Raw genomic sequence first — 14,372 nt, 5'->3', positions numbered from 1 at the left:
CAGCTTTAGTTAATTTTGGCAGTAGTAGGGGCTTCTACACTGGGGCAAAACTGCCTTCTTAGTACAGGAGATTCTGTCAAAAGTCCATCCCTCATCCATTTTGCTGTCCCCATCCCATGAATGAATTTTTACTGTTTACACTCGTTATGTCACCTCATACAGGAAAAGGTGTCAGAGAACTTAACAGATAAATGCAATCAGATAAAATTAATTAAATTAAATACCAGATTTAAAACTGTGTACAATACCAAATTCCTAAAATGCTCACCCAGTGCTATAAGGAGAAACAAGTCCCATCCTACCAACAAATTCAGTATGAAAACTGCTGGCCTGGGGCAGAATGCAAGAACCTTGGGTTTCTTGGTGTGCTTGGGTGTGCTGACATCAACCTGGTCTTAGTCACAGTGATGTGTCTGCATGTCTTAGCTGTTATTGCTCCTTCTGCTGCTCTGGCCTGCAGACAGGCATAAACAGGGCCAGAAACATCTCAGGGGATAAGCTAGTCTGCCTGTGATCAAGCTAGCAAGAGGGTGGTGGGAGTTGTAGTCAAAAACATGCAGGGCATCAGGATGGGGAAGGCTGGGATAAGACAAGGCAAAGGGTGGCACAGTGGAGTACGTACTTTTTATGTGAGGCACGAAAACATACTGTGAATGATTGCCAGTGCCTCTAAGGCTGTCTGTCCAGACACATGGAGGTACCTCATCCAGAGTGGGACTACTGGCCCATCAACTCCTCAAATGTCTACTCTGACTAGTGGCAGCTGTTACAGGTTTTTAAAAAATGCTATTTCCCAGCCTAGCTACCTATCAACCAGAAAATGTGAGGATTTACGCCTGGGTCCTTCTTGCAAACTCTTGATCTACCAATGAGCTATACATAGCTCAGCGGTTGTTTTAGAGGAAGGTTTATTATAGAGGAAGGTTGGTCTAGTACTAATGGTCCCCAATAAACCCTGGAAGCAGAGACCTAATCTTTGGCAAATCCAGAACAGATAGGATCAGATTCTCTATCTTAACTCGGTCAGAGGTCACGTGAAAAATAGCTAGTGCAGATGGAAGAAGAGTGATGCATGCAGTCCTGCTGGTACCAGCAGCAGCCTGGAAGCTGCTTGCCACAGGCATTGAGGGACTGGGCTATCTGTCAGCATCTGCCGTCATTCTGCTGAAGTTTGCTTGCTCTGCTGTAGAGAACAGAAGGAGAATTCATGATATCGCTTTTCCGCTTCCTCTTGAAGAAGCCCTTGCGGTTGTGTAACTCAGTGTGCAAAATATTTCTTGAAGCCAACTTTTCAGATCAAGAAAAACTAAGACAACAGGAGGGGGACAGGCTTTTCAAATATGTGCCTGGTAGGCCAAGAAAAATGAATTTCAAGTCAAGGAAGTCTTGCAGAGTGTAACCTGATGCCAATGACCTGTTGTTTATAGCAGGGAAAGTATGAACTCATGTCTCAACTAGATGGCAAGGATGGCACCAATACATAAAGACACAAACTATCAAAACAAATACATTCCCCTGAAATCAGTTCCTTGCTTCAAACAGCATAGCATGTTTGTTACATGTTACTTTCTCTTTAAGAGATAGACAGCAAATTGCAGCAGAATTGGTAACTGCTGCCCAGTGCGGACTGCCCGCCCCACTCCCCAGCTACGCTAGGTCTTTTGTTTTTTTGTTTAAGGATGATAAAGTACTGGAAACAGGGATCAAAATAATCTCTGACTTTTCACTCTGTCAAGATCAACACCGATATGCACAAGTGAAGCTTTCATTGCATTGACTGGGTTTGTAGAGTAGCTGGTCTGATGACCACGCAAGGATACGGCTAAGGTCAGTTCTGCGTCAGTTGGCATGAGGGAGAACAGGGCCACCAAAAGAGGGGGGCAGTGGCCCTGTGAGAGGGGTTAAAACTCACAGCAGGCAGGGGGGACAAAAAACCCCCCAATAAGACATCGCCACGAGTGCAAATAACTCTTCTAAACATTTTTTTATTTCCCAATGTTACACATTTCCTATTTCATGTAAAAAACTGAGGAAACCCCACTGGGTTTCTCTTTTATAACACAGGAAAGGAGGATCAGCTGAAATGAGAGATCAATATTCAACATGGATCGTTATTGGAGGTTGTTTTTCCCCACACAGCCATAATTTAGGAGGCAACTTAATTAGGCTGCACAAGAATGAGAATGTACAGTGCCTCTCCTTTTGTTTCCATGGATATTACCATTTCCTTTTAAAATATATATATATATTATTTCTGAATTTTCATTTTTAATGAACAACAACAGAAATGAAATACAATAGAGATCTCCTCTTTGACTCCCCTCCCCCCTTTTGTGGATCCTTATGTTGTGATTTCCCCCTGCATCTCCTCTATAGCTCCATAGTTCAAATTGTTAACTACAAGTTTTATGTCAATCCAACTAATTATTTTAATTGTTTATAATAATTTTTCAAATAGATTATGTACTTTCCCCATTCCTTATTTTAAAAAATGATTCTTCCTGTTTCGGGATTCTTCCAGTAGGTTTTGCCATTTCGCCATAGCCCATTAATTTTATCTTTCATTCTTCCTTGGTTGGGACTGCATCTTCTTTCCGTCACCAGCCTAACACAATCATGTGCATAAACAGTTTTTCCTGATATTTCCATTTTCTTGGCAAAGTGTTCTTGCCCATTTGGGCTATTTATGTGCAGTTTTCACAAAGATAGCCTTGGTTGTTTGACCACTATTTAGGAACCTAACATTAGTACAAATTGTTCCAGGTTGATTAAAAGCTCCAAAAGCTTTTTCTATTTATTATTTTAAATCATGGCTTTTTAAATATATTTTTCATAGTTTTGTCATAACTATTCAGAAACTTGCTGCTATTTTGAGGGCACTTTCCAACAGTTGTGGGAAAACCCAGTTTGCATTTGAAAGATGAAGATTATCAGTACTTGCTGCAACAAGGAGAAGGCCCAGTTACACAAATATAGTATTGTTTGCACTGGTCCTAAAACGATACAGAAACAACAGTCCAGCACAAAGTTAGGTACACTTGCAGCCTGTTGAGTCACCAGACACCAGCCCATTCAAGGAAACAGGCTTCCATACATCTGCCTCAGGGATCGGGCCATTTCCCCTGGCTTAGTGAGACAAATGTGAGTTGGATTGTTGGACTGGACAAGGGGACAGAGGAAAAGGCTCTCAGTGGCTGCTAGCCTCTGCCATAGGCAGCTTGCTTCTGAAGAGCACAGGGGGGGAGGGGGCTCTTGTGCTCAGGGGCCGCTTGCTGGTTTGCCACAGGCCTCCATCTGGTTGGCCACTGGGAGAACAGGAGACGGAACTCGAAGGGCCCTTGGCCTGATCCTGCAGGCTCTTCTTATGGTCTTCCCTTTCCTGCCAAGATTTTGGACGTTTCCTAAGCGATGCCCTTGCGTGCTCATGCGTGGAGTCTTCAATGGCTTTTGCACTTCATGTCTCCAAGTCATGGATGAAAACCAGGCAAAAGTTTGAGGGCGCACCAGAAGAAAACCAAAAGCATAAGGTGCTCTTTGCCAAAAGAGCCAAAAGTAAATAAGATGGCTTGTGCTTAGTCCTTGGCAAAAACCAGCTTGTGTTAACCGGGGACTGCAGGCTTGTTTCCTTCCCTTGGCCATAGGAACAGGTAGTGCAGAGTGTGTAACAGTATTTTGGCTGGGCAGCTTTCTTGACCTTTGTCTGGACCTGCTAACACCAAGCAGAATGCGTGTTCTGGAAATGCCTCAGAACAAGATCAACATTAAATTTAGCTATTTATTTAGGAGAACTATCAAGTGTAATTCTTGACTTTTAAAAATCCACGACTGAGCAAGGTGGCCTGTCCACACTGTTCTTGTTGCAAAGATGGAAAGACTTCAAAATACATGAGGGCACATGTTCAGTTCACACTCCATCAATGTTTTGCTCTGCAGTGTTACTAGACTGCTGGCTTAGCAACAAAACAAAGCCAGGGCAATAATTCAGTCTAAACTTACGCAAGTGGGAAGTTTCACATTCTGTTTTCCTTCCTTGTTTTCCTTTTTTCTCCCTGATGGATGATATAGGTCTGGAGTAGATTGCATTTTTAAATGAAAGATGACAGAAGGTGGGTGAATTCTTTGGTCTCTGGCATTTTTCACTACATTTCTTTCATTTGGTAAATGTCTCTGCAAAGTTACAAACTGAAGGGTACTTTTTTATTAAAAAGTTGAATTTACAGTTCAAGTCCATTGCAGCATTCTTTTGTAAAAAGCTTAAATTGCCATCCTGTTTCTTTCCCTCTGCGGCGTAATGCTGATGTTTGCAACCCCCAGGACAGCTTAGATCGATTTGGCAGGTTCCTATTATTGGTGTGTTGGCCGTAAAACAGTCCAATGCTGTTGATCCCACTGCAAAGTTATAAGCCATTATCCAGTTATAAGATAGGAGGGTGAATAATTACCTTTGCCTCTGTCTAATGCAACAAGCACTGCCGTTATCAACCCTCAAACAATTAAGAAGGATCCCTTGGCAGGGTGGCACAGATTCCCTCTGTCTTGCATATAGCAAATGAGAAATTATCTCAAATAGCCCAGAAACTACAGGGCACAATTCATGAACCAAATCTCAGTTCTGTTAAAATAAAGACTTTCTTGATTGCAAGCATGAAACAGATACTTACTTTGTTTTGCAATCTCTGCTTTTATGTGTTTCTGATCCACTTCAGTTTATTGGCGTACTTTTATCAGAATCTTCCATCCTGATTCCAAAAGTGTCACATGGTAGCACTGTTTTCACCAATGGACACTTGGGGGAGGGAGGAAGCAAGTAACTAACTAACTGTATGTGTGTCTGTGCTCCTATCTGCCATTTGTGTTCCCCTGGGGTGTGGGGTGTTGTTGTCTGTGTTTGCCTGCAGAAAGAGCTACTCTCAGTCTCCACCACTGGATCAGCCTTGTAGTTCAAATATATTTTCTGCTTGTGTTGTTAGCTGTTTGTGCTGTGACTGTGTGGCTTGTTGTGTAGGAGAATTCTTTAGTCTGGCTGACTCCAGTCTACCATCCATTCTTGTGTAGTAGAGCATAGTGATCAGGAAAGTCTTAATCTCACAGTCATGGGTTCAAGCCCCACTTGGGCAAAAGACTCTTGCATTGCAGGGGGTGGAATTAGATGGTCCTCATGGATCACTGCCTTGCCGTGGCGAAGGGGCTTGAATAACTCAGAGAAGCTATGAGCTATGCCGTGCAGGGCACCCAAGATGGACAGGTCAGAGTGGAGAGTTTTGACCAAACATGATCCACCTGGAGCAGGAACTGGCAAGCCACTCCAGTATCCCTGCCAAGAAAACTCCATGGACAAAGACAACAGGCATATAAAAGTTATGATGCTGGAAGATGAGCCCCTAAGGTCGGAAGGTGTCCAACATGCTACTGAGGAAGAGTGGAGGACAAGTACAAGTAGATTCAGAGCTGATGAAATGGCTGGGCCAAAGCCGAAAGGTCGCTCAGTTGCGGATATGCCTGGAAGCGAAAGGAAAGTCCAATGCTGTAAAGAAAAATATTGCATAGGAACCTGGAATGTAAGAACCATGAACCTGGGTAAGTTGGATGTGTTCAAAAATGAGATGGCAAGAATAAATATTGACATCCTGGGCATCAGTGAACTAAAATGGACGGGAATGGGTGAATTCAGTTCAGATAACCATCATATCTACTATCGTGGGCAAGAATCCCATAAAAGAAATGGAGTGGCCCTCATAGTCAACAAAAGAGTGGCGAAAGCTGTACTGGGATGCAATCTCAAAAATGATAGAATGATCTTGATACGAATCCTAGACAGACCTTTTAGCATCACAGTAATCCAATTTTATGCACCAACTACTGGTGCTGAAGAAACTGAAATGGACCAATTCTATGAAGACTTACAACACCTTATAGAAATGACACAAAAGAAGGATTTTCTCATTATAGGTGATTGGAATGCTAAAGTAGGGAATCAAGAGATAAAAGGAACAACTGGCAAGTTTGGCCTTGGAGATCAAAACGAAGCAGAGCAAAGGCTAATAGAGTTCTGCCAAGAGAACAAGCTGGTCATCACAAACACGCTTTTCCAACAACACAAGAGATGACTCTACACATGGACATCACCAGATGGGCAGCATCGAAATCAGATTGATTATATTCTCTGCAGCCAAAGATGGAGAAGCTCTATACAGTCAGCAAAAAAACACAAGACCTGGAGCTGACTGTGGCTCAGATCATCAGCTTCTTATAGCAAAATTCAAGCTTAAACTGAAGAAAGTAGGAAAAACCACTGGGCCGGTAAGATACAGTCTAAATCAAATCCCTTATGAATACACAATGGAAGTGAGGAACAGGTTTAAGGATTTAGATTTGGTGGACAGAGTCCCTGAAGAACTATGGATGGAGGCTCGCAACATTATACAGGAGGCAGCAACGAAAACCATCCCAATGAAAAGGAAATGCAAGAAAGCAAAGTGGCTGTCCAACAAGGCCTTACAAATAACGGGGGAGAGAAGGCAAGCAAAATGCGAGGGAGATAGTGAAAGATACAGGAAATTGAATGCAGATTTCCAAAAAATAGCAAGGAGAAACAAGAAGGCCTTCTTAAATGAGCAACACAAAGAAACAGAGGAAAACAATAGAATGGGGAAAACCAGAGATCTGTTCAAGAAAATTAGAGCTATGAAAGGAACATTTCGTACAAAGATCACCATAATAAAGGACAAAACTGGTAAGGACCTAACAGAAGTAGAAGACATCAAGAAGAGGTGGCAAGAATACACAGAGGAAACTAAAAAATAAAGTGAGAGATTGGCTTCATTATTATCAGATAATGGAGGCATATAATTTGGACAAGAAAATCGGCTTCCAGGTGGAAAAATCAAAATTAGAAACAGAACTGTTAGAACCCAAAACTAAGATTTTGTCAAAGATGTATAACTTGCTGTTGAAATGGAATACTCAGGATGAAACGGTTAAATCTGCTATGATTAAATGGGCACAAGATGTTGGACATAACATTATGTTTGCTGACTGGGAACAGTTGTGGACCACTGGAATGAAGTTTACGGCATGTAATGCCCTAAGAGAGAATATTATGAAAATGATATACAGGTGGTACATGACCCCAGTCAAGCTTGCAAAAATCTATCATTTGTCCGATAATAAATGCTGGAAATGTAAAGAAACTGAAGGTACATTCTTTCACCTTTGGTGGACGTGCCCAAGGATTAAGGCTTTCTGGGAAATGATATATAATGAATTGAAAAAGGTATTTAAATATACCTTCTTGAAGAAACCAGAGGCCTTTCTCCTGGGCATAGTCGGCCAATTGGTGCCAAAGAAGGATAGGACCTTTTTTATGTATGCCACAACAGCAGCAAGAATACTCATCGCAAAGTATTGGAAGACACAAGATCTACCCACTTTGGAAGAATGGCAGATGAAGCTGATGGACTATATGGAACTGGCAGAAATGACTGGCAGAATCCGAGACCAGGGAGAAGAGTCGGTGGAAGAAGATTGGAAGAAATTTAAAGATTATCTACAGAAATATTGTAAAATTAATGAATGTTAGAATGATGTTGGATAGTAATTAAGTGGTTTCCAGCTGTAATGCGTTAAGGGAATATGAAAAAAAGGGTTATAAATAGGCAAAAAGCTAATGCTATTATTTTTAAGATCAAAGATTAGGATAATTAAAGAGGGTAAGGATTTGCTGAACCAACAGATTGAAGTGGAATACAAAAAAGGGAGGTATGAGGAGGTCCGGGAAACAAGCTAAAGGAAAATAAGTAATGGAAAATCTATGTGCTTTTAACTATTTTTATTTTGTATTTTTGCTATTTTTTTATTACTTTTATTGTAATATCTTAAAAAAATCTTAATAAATATATTATAATAAAAAAAAGATTACACAGAGGAATTATACCATAAAGATATGGATGTCTCGTACACCCCAGGTAGTGGGGTTGCTGACCTTGAGCCAGACATCCTGGAGAGTGAAGTCAAATGGGCCTTAGAAAGTACTGCTAATAACAAGGCCAGTGGAGGTGATGATATTCCAGCTGAACTATTTAAAATTTTAAAAGATGATGCTGTTAAGGTGCTACACTCAATATGCCAGCAAGTTTGGAAAACACAGCAGTGGCCAGAGGATTGGAGAAGATCAGTCTACATCCCAATCCCAAAGAAGGGCAGTGCCAAAGAATGCTCCAACTACCTCACAATTGCACTCATTTCACACGCTAGCAAGGTTATGCTTAAAATTCTACAAGGCAGGCTTAAGCAGTATGTGGACCGAGAACTCCCAGAAGTGCGAGCTGGATTTTGAAGGGGCAGAGGAACCAGAGACCAAATTGCAAACATGCGCTGGATTATGGAGAAAGCTAGAGAGTTCCAGAAAGACATCTACTTCTGCTTCATTGACTATGCAAAAGCCTTTGACTGTGTTGACCACAGCAAACTATGGCAAGTTCTTAAAGAAATGGGAGTGCCTGATCACCTCATCTGTCTCCTGAGAAATCTCTATGTGGGACAAGAAGCTACAGTTAGAACTGGATATGGAACAACTGATTGGTTCAAAATTGGGAAAGGAGTACAACAAGGCTGTATATTGTCTCCCTGCTTATTTAACTTGTATGCAGAATTCATCATGCGAAAGGCTGGGCTGGATGAATCCCAAACCGGAATTAGGTTGCCAGAAGAAATATCAACAACCACAGCTATGCAGATGACACAACCCTGATGGCAGAAAGTGAGGAGGAATTAAAGAACCTTTTAATGAGGGTGAAAGAGGAGAGCGCAAAATATGGTCTGAAGCTCAACATCAAAAAAACGAAGATCATGGCCACTGGTCCCATCACCTCCTGGCAAATAGAAGGGAAAGAAATGGAGGCAGTGAGAGATTTTACCTTCTTGGGCTCCATGATCACTGCAGATGGTGACAGCAGTCACGAAATTAAAAGACGCCTTCTTCTTAGGAGAAAAGCAATGACAAACCTAGACAGCATCCTAAAAAGCAGAAACAATTAACTTGCCAACAAAGGTCCATATAGTAAAAGCTATGGTTTTCCCAGTGGTTATGTATGGAAGTGAGAGCTGGACCATAAAAAGACTGATCGCCGAAGAATTGATGCTTTTGAATTATGGTGCTGGAGGAGACTCTTGAGAGTCCCATGGACTGCAAGAAGATCAAACCTATCCATTCTGAAGGAAATCACCCCTGAATGCTCACTGGAAGGACAGATCCTGAAGCTGAGGCGCCAATACTCTGGCCACCTCATGAGAAGAGAAGACTCCCTGGAAAAGACCCTGATGTTGGGAAAGATGGAGGGCACAAGGAGAAGGGGACAACAGAGGACGAGATGGTTGGACAGTGTTCTCGAAGCTACCAGCATGAGTTTGACCAAAGTGTGGGAGGCAGTGGAAGACAGGAGTGCCTGGCATGCTCTGGTCCATGGGGTTACGAAGAGTCGGACACGATTAAATGACTAAACAACAACATCATGGTTCTTTCCAACTCTACTGGGGCTACTCCTGGACTGCTGTCTGTTGCATGTCCTGGAGGAACTAAGTGCCTCACTGCAGCCTCCAGCAGTAGGAATTCTCCACCTGGAAGAACCTGGATAACTACCAAGAATGGTTATTTTCCTCTGCATTAGAAAGGGGAGAATACAGGTGGGGTTGAAAATACTGCCACGGTTCCAGTCATGTGTAGAGAGGAAATATGAACATCAGTATAAAGGAATAAAAACCTTTCATGCCTCTCACCCATCCTGGGGCAAGAGAACCTGTAAGCCATGACTCTATAAATCACTTTCCATGCATTTGTCTTCTAAAATGTCTGGAGGGTGACAGGTTGGTGGCGGCAGCAATGGCATAATGTAATTGTTGAAAGCCCATGTGAAAACAGCACCATGCAGAAAACAGGACATGGGGGAAATGCCTAAAACCATGACTGCGTGCCCTGCTTCAAAGCAAAATGCCCATTAGCTCTGGGGGAGTGGTGAACAGCAGTGTAGTAAGAGGGACAACTAGGCCACCTAGTGGCCAAAGAGTCACCCTTCTGAAATTTCTGGACAGGGTTGTGGTTTCAACTGCCCTGATTGGAAAGCAAACACCAGTATTGGACAATGGTGTGGTGATTATGTTACATCCATGAATGGGCAAAAGAAGAAAGATAGAAAACCCCACTTGCGTAGTATAAATAAGTATTTGAATCATATAAAGCAGGTCATGCCTAAAATAATATAGGATAAGGCATAATATTTGAGTACCCCTCTTCTTGTCTTCACCATCTTTCCACTCAAGGAAAGGCCTCTCTTAGCTCTCCTATTTAAGAGATCTGAGGGGCTGAACTGTTGCACATAATCCTTGTGCTCTGTTCTGTGCTAAAATTTGAAGAACCAAGGGTGGGTGGCAGATGCCCAGTATGTATAATAATAATAATAATAATAATAATAATAATAATAAATTATTTCTATCCCGCCCTCCCCAGCCAAAGCCAGGCTCAGAGCGGCTAACTACAGTAAAAATAGCACAATTTACATAAAATCACAGTCAATTACAGTGGTACCTTGGGTTAAGTATTTAATTCGTTCCGGAGGTCTGTACTTAACCTGAAACTGTTCTTAACCTGAAGCACCACTTTAGCTAATGGGGCCTCCCACTGCCGCCGCACCGCCGGAGCATGATTTCTGTTCTCATCCTGAAGCAAAGTTCTTAACCCGAGGTACTATTTCTGGGTTAGCGGAGTCTGTCACCTGAAGTGTATGTAACCTGAAGCATATGTAACCCGAGGTACCACTGTAATTGAAATACATTCTAAAATCAGTTCAGAATCAAATTAATGGCAACCATTGGGCTAGAACTCTATGAAGATTACAGAAGTAGAGAGAGGGTCAGACTGTGCCTTGGCCAAAGGCCTGGTGGAACAGCTTTTACATTTTCATCCCACCATTCTACCAAGGAGAGCAAGGCGGCATAGATGGTTGCTCCATCACCACCGATTTAGGGTGGGATGGTGAAGAAGAGGACTGGGATCCTGAGTTTAATAGTTGTGTGGAATAGGGGTTCCTGGAGGGGTAGCTTGTTCTGGCCACTCTACCATTTCCTGTGAGGTGTCTTTAGGCTGAGATTGGTCCAAATTCACCTAGCGAGCTTAATGGCAGGGGGGTCTCCTGGGTCCTACTAGTACCGCTATGCCACACTGGATCACTGGAAGAAGAAGACCCGAAACAATCTGTACCCAGTGGTTCAAGGCTACATGTTTTGTTAAGAGGTGTATCTTTTTATACATATGATATTTGAAGAGCAAGACTTCTTTGGGCTGACATTAAGAAGGTGTTGGGGTGGGGTGGGGTGGGGTGAGGGATGGCATCTATGGATCTCAGATCTACAACACATGTGCCATGGTTGCAATACCATATTTGAGACAACTTTTAAATAACAGCTGAGCCAAAAAGTAAAGCCATGATTTGAATTTTCAAATGGTAGCCGGGGGCTAGCTTGGTTAGTTGCTTTTCCATTCCAAATGTCCCTGAACATACTTTAAATGAAAACAAAACCCTAACACGCCAGGGATATGGTTAAGCTAGATTTTTTTTTGTATGGAGGAGCATTCAAGTAGGCGAGCTCCCGTGTGCAATCTAGATTTATCAGCTCAGTGAGAACTCTTTCTTGATATGTAGCTGGGAATGGTCAACAAGTCACCATCGTCTCACCTTACCCTGACTTGCCGCATTGGCCATCCCCTCAGAATGGACATGAAAATGTGCTCTTGGCCCACGAGGTAAGACTGAGTGAGGGGACGTGAGACCCAGGTTGTCTTTCATGGCTTAAAGCAAAGAGCTAGAAAGCAGCCTGCCATTTTGTACATTCAGCCTGCTGCTACCCTGATCTAGCATGACAAATTGGCGTCCCCAGTGTGGCAGCAAAGTAATCAGACTGTGACAAATGGTTTACTTAGAGCAATTTGTTTTCATTTTACTGAAAATTTCTGCAGTCTTAACAAAAGGATTCTTTCTTTCTTTCTTTCTTTCTTTCTTTCTTTCTTTCTTTCTTTCTTTCTTTCTTCAAATCATGTTTGAACACTGCTAAAAAATGAATGTCTAGTAAACCTGGTCTGTTTTGTGGAGGTGGGTAGCTTTAAAAACATATTTGTATGTTTGTATGCACTCATCTCGCTTTATTGGCCAAGCGAGCCGGCGTACAGCTTCCGGGTCATGTGGCCAGCATGACTAAGCCGCTTCTGGCGAACCAGAGCAGCCGTTTACCTTCCCGCCGGAGCGGTACCTATTTATCTGCTTGCACTGTGTGCTTTCAAACTGCTAGGTTGGCAGGAGCAGGGACCGAGCAACGGGAGCGCATCCTGTTGTGGGGATTCGAACCGCCGACCTTCTGATCAGCAAGCCCTAGGCTCTGTGGTTTAACCCACAGCGCCACCCGCGTCCTTATACTAACTGCTTTAATAGACCAAGACACACTATTACTGAAATGTATTGAGAATTCACATGTTGCAATAAATCATTTTATCATTATTATTAATGAGTAAGGCCATCTGAACTGCAGGGTCTGGCGTGCCTTGGGATAGAAGTATATTTTAACAATTAGCTTCCACACACAAATACTTCAGGTCTGCTCTGCAAATCGTTTATTTAAAGTTATTACCCATCCTGGTGGTAGCAATAGGTTAAAAGATGTAAAATTTCCAAATAAAATCAGATTTCAAAGAGCTGAAACACGTCTAATGATAATCCTACCTTCCCTGTTTTCCCTCACTTTACTGCAGTCACCCAAAGCTGTCCCAAATTAAAAGTTGTAAGTTGTTTGGACAGCATAACTTTAGGTTATTCTATGTTTGGGGGCTATTTACAGTTACCATCTTTCCATATTTTTTGTTCTCAAACAGTAATAGTTCAGAAACCAAGGAGGTTATTTTAAATATAGCCTGGATGATTCCCTCCCCTATCGGCTAAATCATTCCACACTCATGAATAATTCAAGCCTCTTCTGCCATTTTGTTTCCGACTCTCCCAAAGTCAGCTTTAGTTATTTCGAATGCATTTGTACTCTTTTCAGAATTTCCATCAATGTAATGAATATGTTAAGAAGCACAAAACTGATCGTGGGGATTCCCTGCATTTTATTTCTAGTGAGCATTTTGGCTTCGCCCCAAAGACTGCAGTCTGTGTCTAGAGAGCCCTTCTGCCCATCCAGATCCAGTGTGCCCAGAACGCCAAGCCGCGTGGGGCCTCCTAGAGCCCAGAGCAGGAGTTGCTCTGCTCCTCCTCTCCTCCTGCTGCACTTGAGCCAGGGTTTCGCTTAAGGCTCAGGCACACTTCCCCGGGGGAAATCACTCTTCAGCACCCAATGGGAGCAAACTGCAATTGGGGTTTCTCCAGGTTGACATTTGCTCCGATTTAGCGTTAAAGAGCTGGTTTTCCCTGAGAAAGGAGCAGGGCAAAGAGAAGACTTCTTGGGCTCATGCCTAGAAAGCAAGGTTCAAGCGGAAAACCACTCAGATCCATGTTTTCTAGGCAGGAGACAAGTCTGGACGAGCCCTTAATGTTCTGTCTGGCCAAGCTCATTTTTTAACTCACCCCACAAATCTAAAAAGCAAATAATGTTTTCCTTGGGAGGCCACAGATTTGCTTGTTCACACTAATCCAATGTTTTGGCTTCGTGTTACGTGCAAACTGGGCCACAGTGGCCTGAGAACGCAGTGGATGTAGCCTACCTTGATTTCAGCAAGGCATTTGACAAGGTGCCCCATGATATTCTTGTAAAGAAGCTGGTAAAATGCGGTCTTGACTATGCTACCACTCAGTGGATTTGTAACTGGCTGACTGACCGAACCCAAAGGGTGCTCATCAATGGTTCCTCTTCATCCTGGAGAAGAGTGACTAGTGGGGTGCCACAGGGTTCTGTCTTGGGCCCGGTCTTATTCAACATCTTTATCAACAACTTGGATGATGGACTCAAGGGCATCCTGATCAAATTTGCAGATGACACCAAACTGGGAGGGGTGGCTAACACCCCAGAGGACAGGATCACACTTCAAAACGACCTTGACAGATTAGAGAACTTGGCCAAAACAAACAAGATGAATTTTAACAGGGAGAAATGTAAAGTATTGCACTTGGGCAAAAAAAATGAGAGGCACAAATACAAGATGGGTGACACCTGGCTTGAGAGCAGTACATGTGAAAAGGATCTAGGAGTCTTGGTTGACCACAAACTTGACATGAGCCAACAGTGTGACGCGGCAGCTAAAAAAGCCAATGCAATTCTAGGCTGCATCAATAGGAGTATAGCATCTAGATCAAGGGAAGTAATAGTGCCACTGTATTCTGCTCTGGTCAGACCTC

General features: G+C 42.8%; 1 long non-coding RNA gene across 5 annotated transcripts in view; it reads left to right on the top strand.

The window, feature by feature from the left end:
• LOC308484731 overlaps window positions 1-14,372 on the top strand; it is a 160,440-nt gene that overhangs the window by 107,606 nt on the left and 38,462 nt on the right. The window lies entirely within an intron of this gene.

This window comes from Podarcis pityusensis (assembly GCF_964106645.2).
Source record: "Podarcis pityusensis genome assembly, chromosome: 1".
NCBI classification, from domain to species: Eukaryota; Metazoa; Chordata; class Lepidosauria; order Squamata; family Lacertidae; genus Podarcis; species Podarcis pityusensis.
Note: the sequence above shows the minus strand (reverse complement) of the source record. Positions and strands in the feature narration are given on the sequence as shown.